Source organism: Myotis brandtii, unplaced genomic scaffold, assembly GCF_000412655.1.
Source record: "Myotis brandtii unplaced genomic scaffold, ASM41265v1 scaffold132, whole genome shotgun sequence".
Classification (NCBI taxonomy): Eukaryota; Metazoa; Chordata; class Mammalia; order Chiroptera; family Vespertilionidae; genus Myotis; species Myotis brandtii.
The window spans coordinates 1,098,875-1,103,652 of record NW_005354673.1 but is presented as its reverse complement, the minus strand read 5'-3'; the positions used below and the strand labels follow the sequence as shown (position 1 = coordinate 1,103,652).

The 4,778-nt window shown below is 47.5% G+C and overlaps 1 protein-coding gene across 2 annotated transcripts in view; it reads right to left on the bottom strand.

Annotated features, from left to right (window-relative positions):
* Positions 1-4,778, bottom strand: part of STON2 (stonin 2) — a 125,118-nt gene that overhangs the window by 116,084 nt on the left and 4,256 nt on the right. The window contains exon 1 of one of the 2 annotated variants that reach the window (XM_005860135.2): positions 3,880-3,963. The exons of the other annotated variant lie outside the window; for it this stretch is intronic. The gene's annotated coding sequence lies outside the window, so the exon portion shown is untranslated. Of the gene's footprint in view, positions 1-3,879; positions 3,964-4,778 lie in introns of those variants that run through there. 2 annotated transcript variants of the gene reach the window in all.

Below are 4,778 nucleotides of genomic sequence, written 5' to 3'. Positions count from 1 at the left end.
AGACAAATGGGGCAGGATCCTTTGACCTTGTGACTCCCTAGGCTCTCACCTTGGGGTTGAGGATTAGTTAGTCTATTGTTTTTTCCCGTTGATGGAAATTTCCCACAGTTTATGCCCCAGTTCTCTTTACTTCCTCAACATGAAAGACCAGAAAGAAACTCACTGGAAACTCTTTCTTATTCATTTGTCTGCTTGGGTGTATTTCTCATGTTTGCTTTCAGTCCTCACTTCACCACCTCCGTCTGGAGACAGCTTCCCAAAAATTCTCGTAGGGGTTGAGAAACCAACCACACCGTTACATATATTTGGCCCTGCCGCCACTAATAGTCGTGTTTCTTTTGGTAGACCTCTCCCTGACAGTAACTCTTGCAAAACAGAAAAGCCACAAATTCAAAGCACTTAGACCATAAATGCAAACATGGCAGACGTACTAAATTAGAGAACTGAGAAAACAGACTTCAGAATTTGAGTGTCCATATTTCTGGATTCTTCTTTAGCTTTGAGAGAGGGATTTAAAAAAAAAAAATTCAGAAGCATATTATTTGCTGAGTGAAACCAACTGTCTTAGATACATTTTCCAACCAAGTGTAAAACTTGAATTTAAAGCAGTGGGGGAGGATCAGTTAGTTTATTAGAAAAGAATGAGGCCCTTCTTACCTGGCGCATCCTGGTGTATGTAATATGGGCGCATGGTCATTGCCAGGGGGTACCCATATTTTTCTGCATTTCAGCTTTCAGGTCTCTGAAAGCTTGTACATCTGTGATTCGTGTCCCAATTGCCACTCACAGGGGCCAGACTTGATCTCTGGAGGTCGAGTTTCAATTACAGAGGAAGCGTAAGTAGCTGGCGTATGTGTGTGGGATTTATTACAGTATCTCCTTGACCTCTGTCCTTTATTTTTAATAAAAAGAAGGAAAACAGTAGCAGTGTGGGCTGAATTAAAATGTGGTTTCCAGTTCAGGGAAAATTCAAAGGGCTTGAGAATGTGTGAGCTGTCACCGCTCCTCCCTTTGCAGACACTGACAAGAGCTGTGGGGACTTCACAGCGATAAGACAAGAACAGCATCCTATGATGAACACAGCTGCTCTCACCAAGCCCTCAAACCTCTGAAATGGGCATTTTTATTACCAGTTCCCACCTCAAGATAAGGAAACTGAGTCTCAGAGAGTAAGTAGCTTGTCCAAGGTCACAGAGCTAGGAAGAGGTCAAGTGGTATCGGATCCCGGTCTCTTGACTGAAGTCTAAACATTAGAGAGGTCAAATGATAGCTAACCAAAGACCAGCACCGACAGCTCCACACTTCATTTTACACCTGCAAAGCGAGAAGAACAACCTAGAGCTGGCTTGACTTTTCCACAGGAGCTGGGCTGCCCTGGTCCAGCCCAGGACTCCTCTGCTTCTCCGTCTACTTTCCTTCCCTCACAGCTGCAGATCATGTCTATGAAGAGGGCCACCGCAGGGATGCTTCTAGCCCTGATTTCCCACCTGGCTCCCCAGCTACCCACTGACCACCTTCATCATCATCTATCAGGCCTCTCAAAATTAACGCATCCAAACTTGGACCACGACTCTCCCTCCCCCAAAGATGGCTCCACCGGAATCCTTCCCCACCCAAGATGATGGCAGCTCTACCCTCCCAGTAGCCCTGGTCAAAAATATCAAGTCATCCTGGACTTCCCTCTTCCTCCTGTTTTCCTCATGTCCATTTTACAAAAAGGCAGGTTTTTAAAAATATATATATTTTTATTAATTTCAGAGAGGAAGGGAGAGGGAGAGACAGAAACAACAATGATGAGAATCATTGATCTGCGGCCTCCCACACACCCCCATACTGGGGATCAAGCCCACAACCCAGGCATGTGCCCGGAACAGGAATAGAATGATGACCTCCTGATTCATTGGTAGACACTCAACCACTGAGCTACACTGGCTGGACACAAAAAGGCAGTTTACAAACGTTTTTGTCATATGATTCTTTAAAATGGCAAATTCCCTCATATTGTAACAACTATGTATGGTGCCAGGTGGGTACTTGACTTTGTAACTTACATTAATGTCTAACCACTATGCTGTGCACCTAAAATGAATATAATATTGAATGTCACCTGTAATCTATAATAATAAAAGCATAATATGCAAATCAACCGAACGAGGGAACAGCAGAACGACAGTCTGGATGACCTTCCAGACGACCATGCTATGACACGCACCGGGCCAGGCCAAGCAAGGCAGGTGCGACGTGATTGGTGGGGGGGGGCCACCATCACCCCACAATCACCCCACAGAGGAAGGCCAAAGAGGGAGGCCCAGGCCACTCAGCTGGCGGCGCTGTAGCCGGTGTGCAAGGCCTCCCTCTGTGAGGCAATCAAACTGCCCCCCCCGCCCTCCCCACCCTCGCCATCAGTTGCGCCACAGAGGGAGGCCCAGGCCACTGGCAGCGATGCTGTGGCAGGTGTGCAGGGCCAGCCAGCGATCGCCCCACAGAGGGAGACCCAGGCCAGCCAAGAGATTGCACCCCACCCCTGTGGCCCACAGAGGGAAGCAACCAGTGGCCAGGGTCGGGGGGAGGGGCAGCGCCACACAGGTGGCAAGCAGCAGCGGGGGCGGGGCCAGCTGCTGGCAGCCAGGGGAAGAAAAGCCAGGCCTAGAGACCCTCCCCGAGGGGTTCCGGATTTCGAGAGGGCGCAGGCCAGGCTGAGGGGCCCGGGTCTCTAGTTAGTAAATAAAATGGCAAATTCCCCTTGTAGAGTTAGTAAGATTCCATTTGCATGGAAGTCATCGCGAAAATGTTTACTGAAGTAACTAGGTGAGCTTCACCTGTCATAACACTGTCTACCTACAAGCAATGTTCGCCTACCACTTTATTTTAATGTACTATTTGATAAACACGATGTAACACTTATTCTCTCCCAGACATTGGTCTCATAGGGCTTTCGAACCTATTTAATTAAATACCTCACGTAATCCTCGAAAGATCCCTATGAAGTAGCTACTATTATTATCCATTTATTTAGGTAAAGAAACTGAGGCACAGGGAGGTTAAATAATGCCCAAGACCACACAATTCCAACCCAGACAGTCTGGCTCCCGAGTCGAGATCTAAACCATTCTGCGTGCTCCGTCCATGAGACATACTTCCCCCTTAAGTGAATAAATGAACCTAAGATATGATCTTCCTTTCTTATGGCCAGGACCCACTCCTGCCAGGAGCCTGGCCAAGACTAGATGGACATTCTCTGTCCTCTTCACAGGAAAGGGGCAGCCAGATGACAGGTGATCAAAGCCCCTGGCCCCGTGGGCACTGTGCTGGGACTAGCCAAGCCTCCCAGCCGAGTCTAACATTGACAGTAAATAACTCTGATTCCCTGGAACTGCCTCCCCACAGCCTGCTTATGGATCGGGAACTGAACACCAACCAGCAGCAGAGCACTTGAGTGCCCGGGCCCCAGGGTGTGCTGGATGGCACATCTGGATGGGCTGCTGCAGAGGGCATGGACCCCACATGCCAATTAGGCTGCTGGTGAGTGACTGAGACATGTGGGGTTTATGCAAACAGATTCCCACTTCCCAACTCGCCACCTTTTTAGGTGATACTTTATTAAAAAAAAAAAAGTCAAGGCAGAAGAGATAGGGCAAGGAAGAGAAAGAAGTGTGCTCCAACAGCCCTGCTGATGGTGTGAACTGACAGCCAAAACAGGACAGTTTTCCCTCCACCAGGACCTCGCGGGTGTGGCCCGAGTGGACAGAGAGCCTGTGAATGCTTTAGAGCACTTTTCCTTCTGTTAGTAGGTACAGGAGTGACTAGAGACACAGAGCTAAGAGGTTAGATGAGAGTTTCAAAGCCCAGGTCTACTACAAACTTTGACAAATTACTTACTAGTAAGTCCAGCCTCTGTCTGTCTCCTCTGTTAAGTGAGATGCTATTGTCCCCAACCTTACAGAGTTGAGGTGGACATTAAGTGAGATAATGTAGTATAGAGGACCTGGAATATAGTAAACCTGGGTGAATGATCGCTGTTCATAGTGACTGATGATTTCAATAATAAAACTGTTCACACCCTCAACTGCTCAGTGTTTAAAGTTGAGGGAAATGTGGACAAAGAATGATGTAGCCTCAACTGCTCAGTGTTTAAAGTTGAGGGAAATGTGGGGACAAAGAATGATGTAGAAAAAAATTAATACTTTATGTTTGACAATAGCAGGAAAATACACAAGTAAAACTGGATTGTTGATGGCCATGGGTTGACATAATGGACAATATTTAAACAATGTATAATTCAAAAAGCTCACCATTTCTGCTTAACCATGACATTATAACTTTTCCCTTTTCAAAGCTCAACTCAGGAAAGATAGACAAATACAATCCATTTCTAAAGCAGAGAAATTAAATGTTTTCTTTTTTAAAATATATATATACTAGAGGCCCGGTGCACAAATTCAAGCATCGGTGGGGTCCTTCAGTCTGGCCTGCGGGATCAGGCTGAAACCGGCTCTCCAACATCCCCCGAGGTGACCCAGATTGAGAGAGGGCACAGGCCAGGCTGAGGAACCCCACCAGTGCACGATCGGGGCTGGGGAGGAACGCAGGAAGTTGGCCAGCTGGGGAGGGACCATGGGAGGACTCCAGGGCATGTCCAGCCCATCTCACTCAGTCTCAATCAATCTGCCAGACCCCAGCAGCAAGCTAAGTTACTGGTCGGAGCATCTGCCCCCTGGTGGTCAGTGCACATTACTTACTAGTAATTGAGTGGCCTTAGCATATCATTAGCATATTAC